The following is a 25,204-nucleotide window of genomic DNA, read 5'->3' on the forward strand; positions in this document are numbered from 1 at the left end:
AAGTGTGTGGATAGTGGCAGATGAATCTTAGATCCCATAAGGCTCTGTAGTGGCAGAACAGAGAGACATTATGTGCAGTACTGCTAATTAGCTGTTAGGTAGGCTGGAATGCAGTGTAGGAATTAAAAGGACCTGGTAGATTGAGGAGAGGATTTGATGGTGTGTGCGCCTGCACAGCTGACCCTTCAAATCAAGTCACATGACTTGCCCAGGGGATGTGAGGTAAATAGCAAAATGTGTGTGACTCAGATGTCTGACTTGTATTTTATAGACTATCTCTGCTGGTGGCTGGTTGAGGACTTGCAACGTAACATCTGCCTTGGGGAGGGGAGACAGAGAAAACTGAAAGAGGAAGTCCAGAGCAAATCAGTGGCAGGTGGTAACACAGGACCAAGCCTACCTAATCTCAGGATTTTAGCCTGAGGGCTCAGGCTTTTGGAGGATTCCACAGCCATACAGGACTGGTTGCAAAAGAACAGGACTTTTGATATGTCTTTCATTGCTGCAGGTATCATACCTATAATGGCCACTGTGAAGAAATTGGAATCAAATAGGGACTAGAGAGAGAGAGGCCCTGTCATGGTGGGTTGCAAAGAAGACAGCTCCTGAGCCCTTGAGCATCACACTTAGCAACATTCACTTAAAGCCGGGGAGAGATTTTTTCCCTGATTAAAAACAATAAATAAAACTAGGTGCCTATTTTTTCTGGGATAGGTGAGCCATGAGGAAAATCTCAGGCTCTTCTTTTTCTGTCTGTATAGACAAGCCTTCAGAGGAACCACTCCAGCTGTTTGGGGAAATAGTTGGAAGTAAAAAGTGGAACAACTGAGGCATGCTGCTTGCAAGGCAACCGTAGGCCACAAGGGGGTGCTCAGGAGGCGGCCAGCCAACTTGCATTCATATAAGGAAAGGACTTGACTATACTGAGCAATGATGTTCACCATTTATTCAAACAATGCATACAACAAGAGTCGTAGCAGTAGAAGTTTCTCCACCTCACCTAGTCAGTGTGACTAGGACGATCCCTTCTAGAGATGAAAGATTCTCCCATGGCTATTTAACTTTTGGTCTCATGACTGAGGCAGTCAACAAGGGTGATGATTATAAAGGCAGTGGTCGTGCTGTGGACATCAGTCCAGGACCTCCAGCTCTATTCCTATAGTGTAGGCCACCTAGTTCTCAGATTTGAACCAAGTTTTTGAACTAGGCTATATTCAAATCAATAGCCTATGAGTTAAAGGATCCATATTACCAATCCTCTGAGTCATCCCCAGTACACCATTTGTCTCAGTTTCCCAGCAGTAGGACTATTTTCTTTTTGTTAATGTGAGGAGTGCTATTTCTTCCTGGCAATTATAATGCTCACTATTAAGCAAATGAATTGTGACTGGCATTGCAGCCATTTTAATCTCTTCACAAAACTTGTCTTGTACCTTTTTCCAATCACTCATGTCAAACAAAACGTGTTTCTCTTTTAATCAGTTCTTTAGCAAAGTGGAGCCATCTGCTATAGTGCTGTGCAGTTGCATTATGCAGGTGGTAAGAAAGCTACCAAATAGCTCAACAAAAATAAGACTGGCAATGAGGTTTATATTTTGGACCTGCTCCTCAGCTGTATGGAACTCATAATTGGGTCTGCCAGAGGAAGTTGTCTAAAAGTCACCTTTCTGCCTCTGTCAATCCTCTGTATGCCAGAGGCTGAAACTGCCTTTGACATAATTTAGGACAGGGTAGCTATAAATTGCACCAGCGGGATTAGTCCCATAGGCAAAGGGCTTGGGTGAAGGCTGGATTCTCTGCTCCTGCCCTCTCCCATACCCAGGAAGGAAGGGAGTTGGCAGTGGTAGGAAGTAGAAGAAAACCAGAGGTGTGAGTGGGTGGTATAAAGCTGGTGTACCTGGCTTTACACTAGCCCAGTAGCCTCCCACACTAATGGAATCCCATTAGGGCTTTTTTGAGATCCTTCTGGGCCACTCTAGCTGTGCAAAGAGACCTTTGCAAGGGCTGCGGATCTGGCCCTGTGTCTTTGTTCTAGCTCATTTTTAAAGTCATACACCATGAAGTCTGTTCAGTATGTCCCTAACAGCACATGGCAAAGAGTCTTAGCAGAAATAGTACCTGGAATGCATGTGCTTTATGTCTGAACCAGGGGCATGTGCACGGGGGGGGGGGGAGCAGGGGCACAGGCCCCCTCAATCAGTGGAGGCACAGAACTCCTCCAGGGCTGGGCAGGAGAGCAAGCTCCTCTGGCCCTGGATGGGAGATGACAGCTCCTCAAGCCCTGGGTTTGCCAGGGGAGAGCCAGCTCCAGCTCCACCAGCCCCAGGGGGTAAGGAGGAGAGCCAGCTCCTTTGGCCCCGCGGCCATGGGTGGGGAGGAGCCAGCTATTCTGGCCATGGGGTGGGGCACAGAAAGTGCCCCTCCAAAATCATCCAAATTTTTATTCTTGTGCATGCACCAGCCTGAACATTTTTTATACTTTATTTTTAATAAAAAAAAAATCAATTGTCTTGCACTTTTAACATTTAATCTCAATGTTTAGAGAATATGCAGCAAGAAATAGTTTCCTGTTTCACAAATATGCTTTGCTTACTCCTTCCCTGTATAAGCCATTCAAAATCTCATAAACCTTCTCCAGATCAAAATTATTTCAGCAAGAGTATTTTCCTGTCAATGTCAGTGTAATTGATGTCATGCTTCTCAAATAAAATATTTCACATAAAGTTGGGATTTATTAGTTTCATAGGAGTCTTTTGGGATTTAAAATCCAGCTTCCATTGAAATCAATCTGAGCCTTTCAATTGACTTAATGTAAGCTGGATTATGAAGAATTTTTTTTTTTTACTTACACAAAATTGTTGTTACTCAAATTGTTACATAGGAGATTGATACACATCATTTCCATTAAAGTCAATGACCAGCTACATGGCTTTAATTAAAAACCTTTTTCAAAAATACTCCTACACTATTATACACTCTTCCCCAGATTAATTATTTAGCCCAGCTATGCACATGTAACTCTCCTAAGCATTTAGCCATTTTTGTTGGTCCTCTCTGAGCTCCGTCCAATGTGTCTGATCACATTAAGGTAAACGATCATTCTTTTTCTTCCACTACTACAAAGGAGATGTCTGGGAAAATGTGCAGTTTATTTTATTAATTACATCTCTTTGTGAGTCTTTCATTTTGGAAATAATCACTTATTAGTGGCTCTAACCAATTACATAGACCAGGGGTCGGCAACCTTTCAGAAGTGGTGTGCCGAGTCTTCATTTATTCACTCTAATTTAAGGTTTTGTGTGCCAGTAATACATTTTAATGTTTTTAGAAAGTCTCTTTCTATAAATCTATAATACATAACTAAACTATTGTTATATGTAAAGTAAGTAAGATTTTTAAAATGTTTAAGAAGCTTCACTTAAAATTAAATTAAAATGCAGAACCCCCTGGACCGGTGGCCAGGACCCAGGCAGTGTGAGTGCCACTGAAAATCAGCTCGTGTGCCGCCTTCGGCACACGTGCCATAGGTTGCCTACCCCTGACATAGAATAATATATTCTTGCTTCACCTTTCCCTTTGTCCTTACTTCAGTCTCTTAAGAACTCTCAGATAGGAATCTGACCTTCATTACTCCTTCTCTTCTTACCATACCTTCACCCTGCACCCCACTAATACCCATATTCTGGACCCCAACAAGTTATCTTCTACTAAGATATTGTCATATGCTTTAACAAAACCTCTATCCTTTCAATGGACTGAATTATGCCCATCTCCATGTCATTGTGCTCCTCTTGTATGGAAATGGATGTTATAGTCTTGGAACTGATAAAGGTGCTGTAGTTAGATGACAGGGTTTTGAGGCAGGAAATTGGAATTATATTCTGGGCTCTGCTACAAGTTTCTTGTGTGACCTTGGCCAATTCATTTAACCTTTTTGTGCTTAAACTGTCCCCATCTGTAGACTAGGGATAATATTTCTCCATACCTAACAGGAGCATTGTCAGCATTGCATTATTAATGCTAGCAATATGTTCAGATATTACAGCAGGGGTTCTCAAACTGGGGTCAGGACCCCTAAGGGGGCCGTGAGGTTATTACATGGGGGCGGGGGGAGGGTCATGAGCTGTCAGCCTCCACCCCAACCCCGCTTCACCTCCAGCATTTATAATGGTGTTAAATATATAAAAAAGTGTTTTTACTGTATAAGGCTTACTCAGAGGCTTGCTATGTGAAAGGGGTCACCAGTACAAAAGTTTAAGAACCCTGTATTACAGTAATGAGAACTATAGGAAGGACTATAAATAGTGATTGTTTACAGTCTATACATACCATATAATAGGCGTTCATTTTAATCTTTTTAGGGGATACCGCATCAAAGGAAAGTAATGCTCCGATTAGGTTTTATAGATTCATAGCTGCATTTTGGAGTTTAACATTTATGAACACTTGCCTGACAGCCTGCATTTCCTAGAAACTCCTTCAGCAGAGACATGAGTGGTATTGGTTATAGGCACAGTAGCATGCACCTCACATCTGCAGGGCTAGAGGCAATGCACACAGTTTTCAGGAGTGGAGAAAACTTCCTAGGGCCCCTAAAGTTCTCTCAATCTCTCTTTCTCCATTTGATATGTAGAGAGATGCAACAAGCTTCACACACACACTGCAAAGGGAATGGCTATAAAGTAGTATGACATTAGTGTAACAATTTTGTGAGGAAACGAAAGCAAGTTGTTCATCCTAACAAATGCTTCAGGGCCAAATCTTTTAGAGTGAGATTTTCAAAAGTTCCTAAGGGCTAGATTTTTAAAGTCCCACTAGTTATCTGACTCCCACTGAAATCAATCAGATTTTGAGATACAATGGATGCCAGTATTCCCAATTTACAGATGGTGCACAGATATACCTCTCCTGTTGAAAAAATGTCACATCACCAGTATGTTCCAATGCTTGTTTATTGGAGTGCACCACACAGTGGGATGCCAGGAAGACACTGGGCTGTGAGTGAGGTAAACAGCAAAATCCCTCTTCCCCATCTCTGTTACTCTGCAGAAATCCAGGTAGAAAAGGGTTGTGGCTGGAACCAACAGCACAGTCAGGGTCATCTGCCTTACAGACCCCACAGGAGGTGGAAACAGAAGCAATCTTCAGATCAGGAGAAGATTGTGGCTCAAAGCATAGATCTTTGAATAGTAACATTGTTTATCTAAAGCATTATTTTGAACTGCCTGCTATATCTGAAGCGGAAAGCTTTCATTAGGTGGGATGTAGAAAGGAAGAGTGCCTGTGGGGCTAGCTAGAGGCTACCCTGTGACAGCCTGGAAGAAACAGGCAGATATGAGAAGAGTAACTAGCTCAAGCTCCCTTTTGGTAATTGGTGGCTGGTGAGGGAAGTGTTTTGATGAACTAACTGGGACCCAGTCCTCCTTTTGTATCAAAGGGCTTCTGCCCATCCTTAGGCCCTGTTCATCAAAGCAGTTCAAGGCTCATAGTCCTATTCAGCTAATCATTAAGCCTAAGAGTTCAGGTATCAGAGGTATCAAATATCTGCCTCTAATTTACTAGGAAACTTTGCTCCTCACTGCATGAGACGTATCTATCCAGTGATCCATGTGTTCATCTTTTCCACACTGAATTTTTGTTCCTGGGGCTGAATGCAGGAGCAATGCAGATACTCAAGCTTGTATGGAAAGTTCCACGTTCAATAAATGGCCATCTCCCACACTTGTGAGAATGGAGATGAGTTGCATGATTTTAGTGAAATATTTTTGTGGGACATCATTTGGTTGTTGAGGGAAAGGTGACCTCTTGGGTAAGTAGGTCCTAACCCATTGTAGACTGGATTAATTTGTGGTGCAATTTGTCACAAATAGCTGCTGACTAAGGGAATCTGTTATGTAAAAATTAAGATGAAATTGGTGGGTCCCACCAATTTTGAGTTTTAGTACAGAAAAGTATAATTGACATACTTTTTTACTATCTTATTTTCTATTATAGCAAAATGTCCCCCTGGATCGTGAATACTTACATCCTCATAGAGATAGGTAGCAGCAAAGATACAAGAAAAAGTAAGTGGAGATCACCACAAGAGGGCTTGTTTGTTTTCAGGCTTCCACCATTCAATCATTCCTGGTATCCCCGCTAGGGACTGGTCTGACCATCCTTTTATACGCTTTTTCCTTATGTCCTACACACATCCGGACCAGATTTAATTTATGACTCAGCCCACGTTTGTCATTCCAGGGGACCATAATTAAGGTTCTGCTTGCAAGCATAAGCTAAGTGTGTCACTGCATTTCCCAATAACTGCAATGCATACATGTTTTTTCTCCATAGTTGCATGTACCCCCCAAAATTGCCTACACATTTATTTCAAGCTTCTGTGATGTATTTATTTGTTACATGCTACACATTGCATCCTTACCTAAATCTTACAACCTTAAGTTAAGCAGTCATGTTAACTATCAAAATTACTAACATGGCTACTAGACCTCAACATATTGCTAGGCCTACAGGTCTAATAGCTTTACTAGCTTCATTTATTTTAATATGTTTTAGAACATGATATATCATTTTATAATTGTACCCTAAGATCAGGTTGGGAAGGGGGTTCCACAGGTCCCTCCCAGGGAGGGTGGTGGTGTCAATAAACAACTTGATAAAATGAAATTGAGATAAACTTTGCAGCAATTTGTTTCTTAGAGTAGAGGCATATCCATTCCTCTCTCACCTCGTGTTGTGTGTGATTATACGGTAACTCCTCTCTTAACAATGTAGTTATGTTCCTGAAAAATGCGACTTTATGCTAAATCATGTTAAGCGAATTCAATTTCCCCATAAGAATTAATGTAAATAGGGGGGTTAGGATCCAGGGAAATTTTTTTCGCCAGACAAAAGACTGTAGCCTGATTTGGGGAGGGTTAGTAGGGACAGTGGAATTTATTCACTTAATTTAGTTTTATTTAATAATTAATTTTTAATTAATTAATAATAATAATTAATAGATATTAATAATAATATGGGTATGGCTTGCCAATATGTGTGATTAGAAGATAAAGTTCGTCTTGAATCAGGCTTCACAGAATTTATACAAGGAGATTGGGGTATATGACAGAAAACTACACTGAGACAGAACTAGTCAATTAAGACCTTTTATTTAAAATTAATGAAACAATAAGTAAATGTAAAATGTTAAAAGCAGTTTGAGATTATAAAGCTACAAATATTACAGTTCTAAATGCACTTTGCAGCAGCATTATCACTAGAGTGAATTTTACACCTCTGATAGAGGAAGTATAGTTATGAGTTTTAGCCCTTTATAAACTAAATGCTTAGAAGTGAATTAGAAATAAGAATTTGTTCATACTTACAGCTGTGAAAGGACAGAACACTATGACATATTAGTAATTGACAGCCTTTGTGGGGGAGACAGGGTGAGGCGATGGAAGATAGAAAGATGGGTGTATTGCCTGTCTAATGGTGGATTGTCACCCTTTTTATAGGGAGAAATCCTTTCTTTTATGCCCAAATTTGTTTTTGCCCATGGAAAGGTGAGGGTACCTGTTTTTATAGGTTGACCTTTTATGTGCATATGGATGACAGATATATACGCATTTGCGGTATATATGTGTGAAATTTGTGGGCAGAATTTCCCCCGTTTTCACCCTATTTAGGTGAAAGATTAGCAGACATTTAAAAGGTCCCTAGACAATTTGCGTAGGTTTGTATTCTATTATTACTATTATGAGTAAGGGTTGTAAAGGTTGCTTTTAGCGTTACAGAGGAAATTGGCCAGGATGTCTGGCCTAGAAGTTTTTAGGTATTTTGCATTACAGCTTATTGTAAATAATTTTATTAATTTATGCGGCCTACACACTTTTATTAAAAAGACATTTTATACAGACCAACAAATTAATCCTCAGGGCTACAAGACATTATATACATATACAGTATAAGTTTTAAACAATTTTAAACAGTTTAATATTGTACACAGCAATGAATGATTGTGAAGCTTGGTTGAGGTAGTGGAGTCAGAGGGTGGGATATTTCTCAGGAAATGTCTTGCTGCTAAATGATAAACTAGCACTCGGCTGAGCATAATACGCTGTTGTTAATGTAGTCGCACACTCTACAAGGCAGCATGGACTGAGGCAGGAGGGAGGAAACACAATAGATCAGGAGTCGGCAACTTCTGGCACACGGCTCGCTAGGGTAAGCACCATGGCAGGCTGGGTCAGTTTGTTTACCTGCTGCATCAGCAGGTTCAGCCGATCGTGGCTCCCACTGGCCACGGTTCGCCGTCCCAGGCCAACGGGGGCAGCGGGAAGCAGCGTGGGCGAGGGATGTGCTGGCTGTGGCTTCCCGCCGCCCCCATTGGCTTGGGACGGCAAACCATGACCAGTGGGAGTCTCGATCGACTGAACCTGCCAACGCGGCAGGTAAACAAACTGGTCAGGCCCACCAGGGTGCTCCTGGGAGCAGCTCCAAAGCAGAGCTCCAAGCATCCTGTTGATGCTGCAATGCCATGACTTGTTCATTTAACTTGTGGTTTATTGAAAGTGGGCCTGGTTGAACTACGGGAGACAACAGCTTCATAACACACATACACTGAATTGTACCTATTAAGCTAGAAATAACTTTTATTGCTAAAGGCTTGGAATCACTTAGCAAACAGTAAGGTTGCCCTGCTGGTTGGAATTACAGTATTAGAACTTAAAGGTAAATATCTGCTGTTTTTAAAAGTATATGTATGTCCATCCGGACAGTTGCACAAAGTTAAAATAATACTGTAGTTTTGCCATGTCTCTATGTAATTATGCACAATATAGATGCTTCATCTTTACTCACGTCTTTCTACAAGTTTCCCATGTGACGTTTTGGGCTTCAGCACAAACCAGTAAGGTTTGGATCACTGCCTGACCTGCAACTCTGGGTGACTTAAATTATATGCTGCTGTGGCTCACAGCCTGGACACAGACAGCCAGCAGACAAGAATGCAGGTCACGCCATGGCTTCCACCCCCAAGTTACTGTTTGTTCAGGGCCGGCTCCAGGCACCAGCTGAGCAAACTCGTGCTTGGGGTGGCAGATTCCAAGGGGCGGCATTCCGGCCCCCCCCCTTTTTTTTCTTTTTGGTTTGCCCCTCTGGCCACCCTGTAAAGGGCGGCGGTGCGGCGGAGGGGAGCCCTGTGCAGCAAACTCGGCAGGGCAGCCTACGTCCTTCCCTCCCAGCCAACCGGAGCGGCGCAGAGCCCTCCAGGCAGGTGGCATGGTGGGAGGGGCCACGTGGTAAGTGCCCTGCTGAAGCCCTGGCCACCCCCTTTCTCTCTCTTCCCCCGCTCCTTCCCCACACTAGACCGGGCACGCACTCCACTGCACATCTGCAGCATAGGGAGTCCCCCTGCACCGTGGCTCCGGCCGCCCTGCAGGGTTTTTTTTTTCTTCTGCTTTGCCGCTCTGGCCACCCAACAGGTTTTGTGTATGTGTGTGTGTGCTTTGCCACTCCGGGCGTCCACAGGTGGTGTTTTGTTTTTTTGCTTTGCTGCTCCAGTCCCCCTCCCCTTTTTTGTTTTTTGCTTGGGGCAGCAAAAAAGCCAGAGCCGGCCCTGTGTTTGTTCTAGCCATTTTTTACCTCTTTGCATGCTTTTTGAATTTGTGTTGCTTTTATTATCCCTCGCTTCTCTCTTTGCATTCTCATGTTGCATTTAGCTTACATTGTCATCAGTCATCCATGGGCTGCTTGGCATGACGTCCTTTCTCTCTTCATACCGACATAGTGGCTATATGTATTGTTGTCTTAAACTCTTTCCAGTTTTCCTCTAAGGTGTCTCCATTGTTGTACTCATGGGAGACATTAAGACGTTGGAAGTATATTTCATGCATAGTTTGTCCACATCGGTCTGTCGTCTTTTTTAGGTAGTGTAAGTAGTTCTTTTTAAACTGCAGACTCAGCTGTATGGCAAACAGTTTATCACTATTACAGTCTATTGCTGGGAACATTCTAGCATCAAAAATGGCTTCATGAAATCAATTTAAAATTAAAATCTAATCTGATTCCTTAGTGTCCCAATTTGTTTCCAGGGCTTCACCATTTTGTGAAGGGATTCACATGCCACAAGAGGACCTCCTTGTGTTTAGTGCTGACATAGCAACTCTCTCTGTCTGATGCACCCTGGTAGTTCTGATACTGCAGTGGACTGCCACTTCTGTGACTTGATCCTGCAGCCAGGCCACTAATTGTGTTCACCTTTTTCAGGACATAGAAAGATTCCCACAATGGATATCTTCATTGTCAGGCAAGGGGTTCCAGACCTCACTAGACCAAGGTCCCAGACTCATGACTCTGAGTTATAGGGTCTTCCTAGTCCATATTCCCCTGTATCTGTGGCAGTCTCTTCACTTTCTGCTCCAACCAGGGAATGGTCGGGGAACTCAGGCCCACCCTCTCCTTTGGTTCCAATCCAGAGCTCTCTCCTCAGGTTCTAATCCAGGGTCCTGTGCTCTGTACCCTGCTCCCCTGGATTGCTTCCTACAAGTTTCCTCACTCAAGGCAAAGCAAGATATAATAAAATAAAAAATAATGAATTCCAGACCTCATAAGTGTCTAGAATCAGTCTTCCCTTTGGAAGTCAGGTAGGTGCCCCAGGTAGCTGGACCTCCAGTAATGCTTCCTCTAAAGAGCTAAAAGCCTACATCAGTTCACTTCACTGGATGCCTGCTTCTGACCACTTCTACTCCCGCCTAGGCTTCTCCTCAAATCATGTATGACTTGCAAGTGTGGTGGGGTGGTGCTACATGGACCAAAGTAGCTCTTTAACCCATTCATCTCCATGATAGGGGTTTGTACATCCCTTCACATTTATATACAATCTTTTCAGGCGATGCTGAAACCACATATTTCAGATGACTAGATCTTTCCTGTTTGCAAATTCAATCCATCTGTCTCCTCTTTCATTCCTACATCCTAATCCATGGTCTCCAGCTATGTCAGCTACTCAACCTTTTCCTATCTTTGTGTTGAAGTCACCCATCACTATCAACATATCTCTGCTTTAAAAAAAAACTTTTTTCAATTCATCATTAAAAGTGTCCAACACATCTTCTCTTCCACCTGTTGTGGGGGTGTAAACGTTAGCATGCAAATATTGATTGAAGCGTTCTCACCCACCATTGTCTATCAGATAACAGCCAAATTTGTACTATTGGCTAGGTTTTTCTTTAACATTATTGCAACTCTTTTTGTACCTCTCACCACCTGAATAAATCAAGTCAGACCCATGCTGTAACTGCATATGCCCAATACCTGTCCACCTCACTTCAATAATTCTGAGGACATAAAATTTCAAACACTTAGCTTCTTCTAATATGTTTTGAAGTTTGCTACCTTGATAGTATTCTTACATTGATGTTGCTACTTTCATCACTCCCAAGCTGCTGCTGTTTGCTCACTCAATCTCTTTCCAACAGTTTTATGGTTGCAGTTTCACTCAATATCCTGCTGTCCCTGGTTAAAAGCGGAGTGGGGTTGGTTGTTGTAAATGAGTTTTGATTTTCCTTCGCTCAGGGTGGTACTAAATATTTTTAGCAGCTGAATGAACTGCAATAAAAACACAAAGTAACACAAATTCCTGGCACGTGAATGATCTGGTTAGTGTTACCGTTTCAAAGAGCTCTGAGTACAAGTTGTATGTGGTGGAATAATACAAACTGCAGTCTATAGGTTGAGATATCTTTATGAAAGATTGTGATTTGGAGATGCTCCCTTGTAAGAGATTATGTTGAGAATGTGTGTGAATTTGGAAATGTGCCTTGGAGGAGGGGGTTGGGAGCACCACATGGCTGTGTGCAGCAGTTCACCAGAGATGCTCTCCAGTTTGTTTTACTGAAGTTTTATTCCTTTCTCATTCACTACTTTGTTATTTAATGAACCCCAAGATTGTTACACTATAGTTAAGGGTTTATATCAAACTGATGGTATAAGCTATCACACTTACTACTGGAAGTTAGCACTTCTGTACCTTTCAGGATCTTGACTGATACCATATACATGAATGTAAACAGCTGGAGAGAGGGAAACAGCACAGTATTATACAGAATCAAAATCAATTATCCCTGCCATGTGCTAAATGCTATCCATTCCCATCTTCCATGTTTGCCAACATTATCTGCCATTCATGGAGGATTATAATTCCAAAAACACAAACTTCAGTTCTGATGCATTATCCTATATGTGTGGTGCATATTACTGGAGGTCCTGTTTGATGTGCTTGCAATATTGTTATTGTTTCAGGCTGAATGATTAAGAAGTTTTTGAATAATGTCTGTTAGTAGCCCTGCACTGCGTCTCTTGCTCTGAGACACCTACACTATCACGCGATAGAAAGAAAGGAGCTGCAGGGTTAATATAGTGTCAGAGCATTTTAGATACATATATTTTGTTTGACCCTCCGCCTCCCCGCCCACACACCTCTAATCCTGAATGTGAAAAAATGTGTGTGAAGTAAAGATTCCCAATTATAAAACAACATAGTTTGGGCCATTTAGTATTGTGACAGGTGATGTACAGCATTTATTAAAAGATCACTTTAATCCAACAATGCTTCAATGTATACATTCCTACAGAAATTATGCAAAAATGTTTGTTTAATATCTAGGCTACTCTAGCATTTGCATTAGCATTCTAACTTAATACATAATTTTATTGTTGCTTCCAGCTATTATTACCATATGTTTTTAATTCAGCCTTGAGGGTTAGAACTTAATATTTTAGACACATGGAGATAAATAAGAAAGTGTAGTTAGTGGATTCATTCCATGAAACAATAAATCTTAGCTAAAATGGAAATGCCTTCAGGAGAAGGTTAGCAGCAGCACAATCTGTTGAATGAAGATAAAAATTCTAGCCATTTAACTCTTGCCTGAATACCCAGTTCACCTGCTCCTCTACCCTTTCAGTCAATCCCTTTTTGAATAGTGTGTGCAGACCATAAATACCCTTTGTTCACAGTGTACTGATGTGATAGACACATTTCTTCAGATGTCAGGCACTAAAACCAAAAAGTACAGCACTCACTAGGATAAAAATGTCTTTCCTCAGCTTTACAAATCTAAATTTGAAAGAACTTAAGGAGATCTTCCATATTTGATAACAATAGATTCTCTATCTTCTCTTTGGGCCAGCTATTAGATTACAACATCAAACTTAAACTCTGTATGTGTATTTACTCATTAAAAGGAGGCCTTATAAAAGAAGTTTTAACCTCCATCAGATTCATCTTCTGTTTTAAGGGTCATAAAACTGTTGAAGGATGTTAGAAAAGAACAGGAAATCTGGTTTCAGCAAGCTAATTGGGGTCATTTATGGTTATCCAACAGATCAAGTTGGTTGAAGTTTAAGTGGATTAGCCCTTTTTTTAGAGGAACCAGTGGGGCCATTAAAGTAAAAATCTAATGTCCAAAAGACAACAGGTCATTCCCATTGGACTTCATTTATCTGAGTAAAACATACGGGAAAGGAATATCTCTTGGAGAAGAATGTCTCCATAGGGGTCAATTACCCAGTCTCAAAAAGCTTTTATAACAAATGCAAACATAATAGATAATTGTGTTTATGAGTCTCTCAAAGTTTGAATATAGATTCAGTCTTACAAGAACTTAGTTAATCCATCCAAAATGGCCCAGAAAATCAAACATAATTTGATTTTCCTAGCTCTATACATAGGCTTGGAAGAATTAGATTTTTATCAGTAAATGTTGATAAATGTCAATTTCACCATACAACCACAAACTACCAAAAAATATTCCCATCAACAATGAAAAAAATTACAGATACACAAAGGAGGGAAATGCTGCTTGAGAAGTTATTAGTTTGATTGAAGGATATTTACTTTATATATTTTGACCTATGAGGTTGACAATTTGTGTTAAGGCTTATAAAGCTTTAACTTTTTGAATCTCAACAACTGTCATTAAATAATTATTGACCTAACCCTTGCAACTGTGAACAATTAAATAAATTTTTAAAAAGGCTTAAAACACACCATTTTGTGCAACTGTGAAAACATAAATAGACAAAACCAGAAAAAAGTGCTTCAAAATAAGCATTGATCTAATCAAAACTATTTAAAAATAATTGAATTCTTCAAAGCCTATCTATAAATAATTTGCAAAGTGACTTATTGGGAATTATCTGTATTTTAAGGAAAATTTCTATAATGCTAGGTACTGGTGCTGGTACTGTTAACATATTTTTTTTTTCATCAACTGTTTTTCCTAGATGGCTAGTCCACAAATATGTTCCAGGAAGATCTAAGCATGGGGCAGCCAACACTACAGAAAAAACACTGGAAGTTGTGGAGATGTTTGCTTTTCCTGAATTTAAAGCAGCTATTAAAAACTTTTTTTTTTATCTGGGAGGAAGGAGGCAATAATTTTGAAGACAATATATCAGAGTGATTATCAGAAAGTGAGAACAAGTGGAGAAAGTCCTATATGAAACAAGTTTGGCTGTAAAAGTTGGAAACATTTTCTTTCCTGTTTTATCTTCAGTAAAGATCCCAATTAGTATGGCTTAAGTTGTGATAACTATGTTAGAATACAAAAACAAAGCTAACCAGTCTTATGTTGTTTCCTAATTAACATGGGTAGCAGTGGCCAATTGGCTGGTTTCCTATGTATTGCATACATTTGTTCAACTTGGTATTGCAAAAATGGTGAATTTTCTCTGCAGAACTGAATTAATTTTTGCTTAAGGAAAATGTGACTTATTTTTAAATTTGTGGCAGACACCCAGCATTTTTTTTAATCATAGGCTTTCTTTATTTCAGGTGGACAAAGCTGCAGGGCATACGACTTGCATTCTTTTTGTCCTCACTTGCATAAAAAATATCTTATAACTCAGAATTGAGAAACATTCACTACAACAACTATATGTAGGGTTGGGCAAGGAAAAAGTAGAAATAGGCAGATTCTTTAAGATCATTTTCCTATAAAAACTAAATATATAACATGGTTACACTCTAATTATACCTAGCAATAAGATACAGGAACGGATAAAGTTTGTATACTTTGGTGACTAATAACATCCAATGGCTCACTACTGTTTCTTTACTCACAGCTCAATAGAAAAGCTCCAGTTCACAAGAAGCTGACAGTCACTGATTATATAAACGTGACACCTTGTCAGCTAAGAGTGGATGATATATATGTGGATAATAAATATAGGAACCACTGAATCTAATCAAATATTGTTGCATTTATATAAGGATAATTCAGAATAAACAATCAAAAATTAAGCTTGAAGGAAAATCTTTCCTACTGTGATCATCTGAATGGATGATATCTAAGCAGCCTTTTATTACAATGGCTCAGTTAAATCTAGTTTAGTGACATTGCAACATTGTGCAATAACTGAGTTTGGTTTCTGATACCTTCTAATATTACATGAATTTATTGGTAATGGCATTTTCCTACCAGAGGCAAAATGGAAGTATACAAAATACCATACAGTCCCTTAGGCTAATAATTCACACACACAATAATACTGTCAGTAAAGTTGGCAACAATAAAAATTAAATTTTGATGCCATAGGTACCCACGTTAATGCTGACTTATAGACAAATTCAGACTGGAAATAAGGTCTAAATTTTTAATAGTGGAACTAACTAACCATTGGAACAACTGACCCAAGGTTCATTATGGAATCTCCATAACTGACAATTTTAAAATCAAGACTGGATGTTTTGCTAAAAGACACGTTCTAGGCAGGACTGGCTCTACAGTTTTCACCGCCCCAAGCAGCGTGCCGAATTGCCGCCACGGATGGCGGGGGCCATCCGTGTGCTCTTAGGGTACGTCCATACTACCCGCCCGGATCGACGGGTAGCGACCGACTTCTCGGAGTTCGATTTATCGCGTCTCATCTAGACGCAATATATCGAACTCCGAACGTGCTCCCATTGACTCCGGAACTCCACCACCGTGAACGGCGGTGGTGGAGTCGACGGGGGAGCCGCGGACTTCGATCCCGCACCGTGAGGACAGGTGCGTTTCCACGGCGGCGGCAATTCAGCGGCAGCTTCTATGTTTAGCTGAAGCCGCAGCTAAACATAGAAGCTGTTGCCGAATTGCCGCCGCCATGGAAACGAGCCTGCCGCCCTAAGGGCACACGGACTGCCCCCGCTGTCCGCGGCGGCAATTCGGCACGCTGTTGGGGGCAAAACAGGGACTGCTGCCCCTTGAAGATTGCCGCCCTAAGCACCAGCTTGGAATGCTGGTGCCTGGAGCTGGCCCTGGTTCTAGGAATTATTTTGAGGAGGTTTTATGGTGTGTGTTATACCGGAGGTCAAACTTGGTGATCACAGTGGTCCGTTCTGGCCCTAGAAGCTATATTCTTGTGTTAGAATTAGGAAAGGTTGTAGTAGTCTGCTACCAATGTTTACTCTTTTCTGCCACTTTAACTTGCTGAGGGTCCTTTTGAGCTTAATCTCTTTCAGTGCTGAATAGAGCTGATTAGTAGCTTGTGACTGAGGGAAAAACAATTCCCACCAAAATAAAGTTTTGTCAAACAGTTTTTTCTTTTCTTTACTTTTTTTTTTTTAGAATGTTTTTTATTTTTGTTTCCTAGGGGGATTTTAATATCAAACTGAAAAAACTAATTTCATTGTAAATTGTACTTTCCATTCATTTTGAAGGCAATGTTTTTTGTTATATAAATTTCCAATTTGGGGGTATGGTTATACTGGTTTTATTTTTGTCCACCACTCCTCCTTTTTCACCACTAAGCACAATAAAATGAACATTGTCCAGTGAGTCCTATTTCTTTTTTCCTTTTCCTCTCTCAGTATTCATAACTTCTACTTTGGGAAAGGTTAGAGTGGCAAAAATGAAAAACTATTAACTTGCCCTCTGCAATTCTTTAAAAAGCTGAGGAAGTTTAAAAAAATTTAGAGTGGAAAAAGGAAGAAAAAAAGGCAGGGCAGGGAGGGAGAACAAGAAGACCCTGGGTGGTGTTTTGTTGCACTCAGTGGAGAGCAGGTTGGAACCGAAACTTGAAATAGTAAAAAAATTTCAAAAAACAGTTTAATGAAAAAAAAAAAATTGCTGCATTTAAAATCTGGAGAAAGAGAACCAACGTCAACACTTCCAATTTTTTAATAAAGTTATTTTCTCTTTTCTTATTTATTTGCTTTTACTATCTCTAGTGCTAAGCTTCTTCAACTGTCACTTGCTTTGATGCGCATTAAGAGCTCCCAGCATCTTGAACAGTTAAGCCCTACATTTTTAATATAACTCCAACTTTAATATACAGTATACTGAATATATTCTCTCTATTATTCTATTAGAAAATATCAGTGGAAAGATTTAGAGGCACATACAGTATGTAATCAATTCATTTTAATGATAGTCTGGGTAAGAATGTGAGATGAATTAAGGGAAATTTAGGGATTTCTTTGCCAGTTGTAAACATTATTTATATAAACAAAATAATTATTTTTGCCAATAAAGTAGATTTTCCAACCTGAAACTGTAATGGATCTGGCATTACCAATGAGTATCAGAAAATCTAGCTTTCTGTGAGCAAAGGATAAATGAATTCACAGAATCATAGGACCAGAAGAGACCCTGAGATGTCATCTAGTCCAGTCCCCTGCACTCAAGGCAGGACTAAGTATTACCTAGACCATCCCTGACAGGTTTGTCTAAGCTGCCAATAAAAATCTCCAATGATGGAGATTATACAACCTCCCTAGGCAATTTATTCCAATGTTTAATCACCTTGACAGGAAGTTTTTCCAAATGTCCAACCTAAACTGCCCTTCCTGCAATTTAAGCCCATTGCTTCTTGTCCTATCCTCAGAGATTAAGGAGAACTATTTTTATCCCTCCTCCTTGTAACAACCTTTTATGTATTTGAAAACTGTTATCATGTCCCCTCTCAGTCTCTTCTTCTCCAGACCAAACAAACCCAACTTTTTCAATCTTCCCTCATCGGTCATGTTTTCTAGATCTTTAACCTTCTCCGGATTTTCTCCAATTTGTACACAACTTTCCTGAAATTTGGCACCCAGAACTGGGCACAATAATCCAGTTGAGATTTAAGCAGTGCAGGGTAGAGTGGAAGAATTACTTCTCGTGCTTACAACATGCCTGCTAATACATCACATAATTATGTTTGCTTTTTTTGTACTGGCAGATGGAGAGCAGACAAACACAACATGGCTTGGGGAAAGCTCAAGAATGACTTCTGACCCAGTCTTACACTAGATTCCCTCCACAACACATCCTGGTACACTTTCAGAATTCATAGATCTCTATGAATTACCCACACTGTGTACCCTGGGGTACCCATTGACCCAGGAGAAGAGGGAGGACTGTGGCCCTACCAGGGCTGTGTAATGTCCTGATGAATGCTGGCTGTAGCATCCTAATGAATGATGCAGCCTGTGCATTACTCCTATGCACTGAGAAGTTTGAGAAGGGAAGCACAATGCTCCCACATTCTGCCAGCTTTGCACTGTGAGGCTTCATACTGTCTCTAGAATGGCCCAGTATCTAAAGGGCACAATTCAGTTTCCAAAAGTGCATGAGCCTCTGCACTTACTCTTGTCTAGTGCGCTTGTGCAGACCAGAAGCATAAGGATTGTAACTAGCTCGCTTTGCTACCCAAATGTGCACCCATTTTAGAGCTGAACCCGCTTCTCCTATTGTCCCTGCCCTAGAACAACAAGACAAGGGCTCATACACCTACAAGCAGGTAAATTTATTATACATAAGAATGACAAGAGTGGGTTTTTTTCAGAAATACTTTAATCCAAGGCCAGTCTCCCCAAAATTAAGTTGCCCCTGACCCAGTGATTTACTGATGTCTTAAACCTACATTTCTCTAAGCATCTACTGTATATGTGACAAATTAAAGTGGATCTAGTGCTAATCCTTTCTATGCCCCAGATTGTTACCATTCTGGAACTTTGTCACCTTTAACTGATACAAATTGATCTAAAGTTAGGAAAACGAGAGTAATTACCTTTACCAGGGTACTTTATTTTTTTACTTTGTAGATCTATATTATTGTGATATAGTTCAAACAATTTCTTTTAAAAATCCAGATAATATAAGTACATCTGCCGATTCCCTTTTGCCTTCCAATTTGCTAATATAGACCATGCAAACTCCTCCGATATAATCTCACTTCCATTCATCATACTGTCAAACCTGGACACAGCTACATATATCTTAAAATGTTGTATCATTCTGTCCAGGTTCTGGTTGTCAGGATGAAATAGCACCTTACTCCATGAGTGCTCCTGTTGAAGTAAATGAGGTAAGGTGTTACTCAACATGAAGAAGTGAATCAGAATTTGTGTGTAATGCATCCCCTTCAATTAATATCTGTCATAGATTTCTGTGTTCTGGAGTCCTCTTTTGACAGAGAGACTTATTAATCTTCAATGAAGTATCATGACTTCTTTAAGGCAGGATTGTCCAATCCTTATGTTGGCAAGCACTTACACAAGTTGCTACCGTGCTACCGAAGCCAGTGGGACTCCCTGTTCGAGTGAGTGCTCAACAGTATGAACAAGCTAGACCCTAATGTATTAGCTAAGACTTCTGTTAAAATTTCCCAGCTATTTCCTACAGAATTTTGTGCTATAATTAATCTGAGCATAATGACTTGTCTACTTTTATAATTTTAATTGTCCAATTATGTGCACTAATCATATGCTAAAGCGTCTTACTACATTTTCTTCAGCAAAAGTGAAATATCTCAATCCCTGGATTGTAACCTTGAATTTACTCTGTGAACACTAGAGTGCAACGTTCACTCAGGGCTGGTCTACACTAGAAACTTACATCAGGATAACTATGTCTTTCATGGGTGTGAAAAATCCACACCCCTTCAAAAGGTAGCTATACCGAGGTAACTGCCAGTGAAGACTGTGCTAGGTCAGAAGAAGAAGCTAGGTCAACCTAGCTACCGCCTCTCGGGGAGGTGGATTACCTATGCTGATGGCAGAAGCCCTCCCATTGGTGCAGGTAGTGTCTACACTGAAGTATTACATCAGTGCAGCTGCAGCACTGCAGCTGTAGCAAGTGTAGACATACTCTTAGTCATCAAACATTATTGCTGCTATTATTGTTTGGACCTTTAGGAGCTATTGCACAACAAGATTGGTGCTGCAAGGATAAGTATAAACAAGGAAGACATGGTCCATGCCCTAAAGAGCTTACAAACTAATTGAATACAGAAAAGAGGTAGTGAGTTCAATGTGCAATATGAGGAAAGGGGGAGGAACAGGGAGGGAACTGATGATAAGATTCTGTAGTTATATAGGTTACTTATTGCTAATGCTAAGATTATTTCATGGAAGTCAGGGATTCCATGACTTCCAGAGACCTCTGAGACATTTTCTGCCCTGGGGCTGGAACTGGCAGCAAAGCGCTCAGCTGCTTCTGGCAGTGGGCCCCCGGTGGGTGGTGGGGGACCCCACAGCTCCAGGTAGTGAAGGGACCCTAGAGCTTACACTCCCCATGGTTGGTGCCCTCCCACCCCCTGCAGGTGCTCAGACATGGTGGGCAACAGAGGGAACCCAGAGCCCACAGCTGCTCTAGGTGCTGGACCCTCCTCTCTCCACATTTGTCAGGGTTATTTTTAGTAAAAATCACAGAAAAGTCACGGGCTTTCATGAATTTGTTTATTGCCCGTGTTCTGTCTGTGATTTTTACTAAAAATATCCGTGACAAAAATCTGAGCCTTACTTATTGCACAACTGCCATCGTGCCTTCTATCCCGCCCCAGGCAATTAGCCCCTGCTTTCTCCTTTGTGGCTGAAGTCACAATCTGAAGTTTTTCTGAGAATTTTATATTGTATACACATTGGCCCTTGCTATATTATTTGCTAGTTCACCCCTTTGTAGAATTCAACACTTTTAATAAATTCCAAGTATCTTTATTCATTCCAGTATATTAAAAAAAATCAATAATCTGCCTTCAGATTATCCACAAGGACCAGTTATACTTGTTTAGCTTTAATAGAGAACAGAAGCAAATCTTTTGTCTAGATCGTGATAAAGGTGAGTGTCCTTAATCAAGCATAGGAAGAAAACCATAACCATAATAGCTAATTCAGGCCCTTGGGTGATCAATTTAATTAAGAACAAAAATCAAACGCTGCACAAGCAGAGTATTTAATGGTTCATAAATTTTGCTGGGCTTGAAAAACTTGTGAAAATGTTGGCAATCGAGACACAGACTGACTTAGTGTTTCCGAAAATGCTAAAATATTCCTGCTGTTTACTTTGATCCCAATACCACAGACACTAACTGTCCTTTTAAGTTTCTTTGGTGTAGAGGTTAATGTTCTAAAAAAAAACCACCCTGAACATTAATTAAATTACAAATATAGGTCATGGTCCTACAAAGATTTACTTATGTGCTTAACTTTACACACTATGACTAGTCCCATTGAAGGCCATGATACTATTCCAGTATGTAAAGTTAAGCAGGTGCATAAGCCTTTGCAGGATCAGGGCTATAATAAATACCTTGAAAATTGGATTCATGACAATGGTAGATTATACAATGTGTTTAAAATCCTTAACTGTTACTGACTAAATCAGTCTTCACTCACTGTGAGAAAGGAGCATGAATATTATAAACTCCCTTGGCCAAATTCTGGCCCCATACTGCAGCCTCCTTTTGCATCTTCAGTGGCACAAACAGGCTGTAATGGCCTCTTGGGGAATTTCCCTAGCATAGGGTGCAGCATACAGTTAAGGTAGGCAGACCCAGACTGCCTTTCTGTGACACTCTGAAGAGTGTGTGAGATATCTGTATTATTTTTATGGATATTTGGTGTACTTCTGCAGGAGCCTTCCTCACCTCTACAGGAAGGCAGACAGTGGCTTTAGAGAACCCAGTCACTGGTACTTAACTGACAATAATATGTGTCAATACCTCTGAAGTTTTGCCTCTGACCAAGCTGCACTCACCTGCTCCTGGCTTAGGAGGCAGCTTTCTGGCAGGAAACCTGAAACAAATAACTTTGGAACAGAGAGGGAAAGGCAGCGGTCTGCTTCCTTCCAGACCTACTCTAGACCCCAGAGGCAGGAGTGTCTGGGTTAAACTTGACCTACCTAAACCATTAGGGGAAACTGACAGGAGAGTAGCCTTTTTGGTTGTTTAACCCTTTCCTCTCTGATTTCCATATTTCTATTAATAAATAAATCATATGTGGTTTTGAAGAAGCTGTTCTATGTCACTGCATTTACCTATTGGCCACAGCTCCCAAAGAGAAGTCCCTTTCAGGGGCCAAACCCTGTTAGACCTGCCGAGGAAATACAGATGCAGACTGGGATGCTGCAGCCCAGGTACCTGGGTATGAGACAGGGAGACAGGCAGGATATCCAGAGAAGATTGCACCTGTCCTCAAAAGCAGGTATGTCACTAGAAAGAGTGTACTCAGGAGAAACTGAAAAGGGGTCAAGATGCACTGAACCCAGTAACCACAAAAGATGCCCTCAGTGTAGGTGAATGCTGCGGGAGATGCTGGGAGAAGATGGATCAGATGCAGGATGGGGAGTGGTTAGAGAGTACTTTATTCTGGGCTGCAGAGCAGCCCCTAAGTAGCAGTGCAAGGCTGCCTTCATTTAGGCCCGGGGTCACATAGGCTCCTGAAGTAGTCAGAATTAGGGAGAGACAAAAGTGACAAGGTAGCATACGTCACCCCAACCCTCCTCTTCTGGGCTGTGCATCCTGCATTGCACCTCTTACGGCTCAGCAGAGAATCTAACTCTGGGTTTCTTTGATGTGATGGGTGACTGCTCTGAAATTATAGACAAGACTGTATCATATCCAGGCCAGTTCATTAAATAAAGATGAAATGCTTCCTTGAAATATCTTGTTTTTAAAGTATGTAAAGCCAACACATGAAGTCCTTACTTAAGACTAGATGATGGCATTTAGCCACAAAACCACATTGGGAGTGATGACGAACTGCTTTGCCTCTGGGGAGCTACCCCACTGGTTCTGCTTTGTCCCCACCTCTCCATGCTTTCTATGGCTCAATGTGTGTTTTCAGGGGTGCAGGGTGTGTTTGGCCCTGGCCCCTTCACAAGACATGCAGGTGAGCAAGGGGGATGTCTTCTATAATGCAAGGATTAAAACCTGGCTCTCTCAGTGCTTACTGAGGCATGTGTCTAAGGAAAACCTGAGTAAGAACCTTAGGATCCGGCTAGTTGCTTTTTAAAAATATTTTCAGGCTGTAGCTCTCCTATATTTGGTTTAGACTATGAAAATGTATTGGTGTTGGTTCAGAAAAGCTTTTCCTTTGACATTTAGAGTCCCTCTACAAAGTGTTTGCTAAAAATTGTGTCAAATGTTAAAGGTCATAAACAGCAAATAGCTGAATAAGCTTTTTTCTTTTTGTGTTTCAATCAAAATTGTGTGAAGGTTCAAGCTAGTCAGTTATTGATCAATTAAAGTGATTGTGTTACATTTTTTTTAATAAAGAAAATCTGTCTCATATTCTCTAGCCTTCACCATCTTTCTTTGTTCTGTTGTATGTATTTTTCTCCTCTCCATTTTTTTCAATGTCTTTTACACTAAAAACATCAAAATCTGTGGTAGTATCATACCCAGCATGTTTGTTATATACACCTACCCATTTTAACTTTGTTAGTGCAGAGTGACCGTAAAACAATTTTCTGTGCTGCTGCAAGCAGTGAAGAAATTGTTACGAGCCAATATGGCTAGTAACTCCACTTGCCCTAAATGAACATTTCAGTATTCTACCCTTGCTCACATTTAGTGGGCCCTTATTCTGTCATCAATCCCACTGAACTCAGTGCAGCTCCCTGTGAAGTAAGATTACCACAGTCTGCCGTAAAGAGAGGGCACTGTACAGGGACCTCCTACAGAAACTGTATTCATGTTTCAACGTTAGTATTAACTAATGAGCAGTAGCATTTTAAAATACATTGTGGAAAAGCTACTGAGTCATTTACGCTTGTTAGTTCACTTAACCTTCTTAAACAGAACAGAGGGGAAAGCAAACAAGCATTGGTGTTAGCAATAACCCCATTTTAATGACATTTGTAACTTTGGAGGCAAATTTAGCCATAAATCAAGTGACGTTCTATACTGAATTATCTGCACCTCTGCTTATACCAGAGACTAAACTAGCCCTTAGAATTTAAAGGTGCATAATAATATCTATATATAAGCTTCTTGTAGCCTTTATATTTTGAGCCGAGGATCTTGGTGGTACATCTATTTTATACACAAATTTCTTTTGTGTAAACTCAGGCAGTCTCTATTCACAGCAAAAAACCTTGGCTGTGCCATTTCAGCAATGGGCAGCTTCTCTAACTGTACAGACAGCAAGCTTGAACTCTCACCTTTAAAGACTCCCACAAGCCCCTGGTCCTATGGGGCCTGATCCAACTCTCACTTAGGCCAATAGTAGACTTCTATTAACTGCAACGAGAGTTGCTCAGGCCATTAAAGGGAAACGAGCTTAAATATTTATCACAAACAGCTAGAACATTCAACCACAACAGCTAACTGATAAAAATTTGCAATAAGTAGTACAGCACAAGTGCATAGTCCCACAGATTCAGTACATGGTTTAACAGCCTTGTTTATATCCCTGGCTATATTGAGGACTAGAAAAGTACAAGAGTCTTTGCAATGTAGACAAATGATTAAATTTTCCTAAAACACTTATCGAGTTAGGGAAACAAAGTAAATCTTGTACTAAAAGTAAATAGAGAAACTCGGTGACCCACGGCCTCTTCTTTCACATCCAAGCTAAAATTAAATGCTTATTTTGTAATTACTGATTTCCCATGTGTACAGGGATCACATATTTATTTAATCCTTCAAAACTCATTCAAATGTACTTACAAGGGAGTGTACAGGTGATATCACACTAATAAATATTCTTCCTTTAAGAATTAAGGACAGTTAATTAATAAACCCTTTTTTAAAGGAATATTTTGAATAATTTGGTGACAGCGTAGGATTAGAGGTTAATTGAAAACATTTTTTCTTGCTCTCTCTCTTCATCATAATTAAAGTAACAGCCTAATTAATTAATTAAAACTATCAGATTCCTGTGTTAAAATCACTTTCCAGGCTGCCAGATGACTCTAATAATAAAAAGACCATCAGTGCTGATGAGTAACAATCTGTTGGGAAGAGGCATTTA

At 40.5% G+C, this 25,204-nt stretch overlaps 1 long non-coding RNA gene across 1 annotated transcript in view; it reads left to right on the top strand.

Annotated features, from left to right (window-relative positions):
• LOC120396604 overlaps window positions 1–15,879 on the top strand; it is a 38,705-nt gene extending 22,826 nt beyond the window's left edge. Inside the window, exons 2-3 of the long non-coding RNA XR_005593248.1 lie at window positions 5,995–6,065; window positions 14,272–15,879. This is a non-coding gene — a long non-coding RNA (uncharacterized LOC120396604). The remainder of the gene's footprint in view (window positions 1–5,994; window positions 6,066–14,271) is intronic.
• The last annotated feature ends 9,325 nt before the right edge of the window (window positions 15,880–25,204 follow it).

Source organism: Mauremys reevesii, linkage group 2 (genome assembly GCF_016161935.1).
Source record: "Mauremys reevesii isolate NIE-2019 linkage group 2, ASM1616193v1, whole genome shotgun sequence".
NCBI classification, from domain to species: domain Eukaryota; kingdom Metazoa; phylum Chordata; order Testudines; family Geoemydidae; genus Mauremys; species Mauremys reevesii.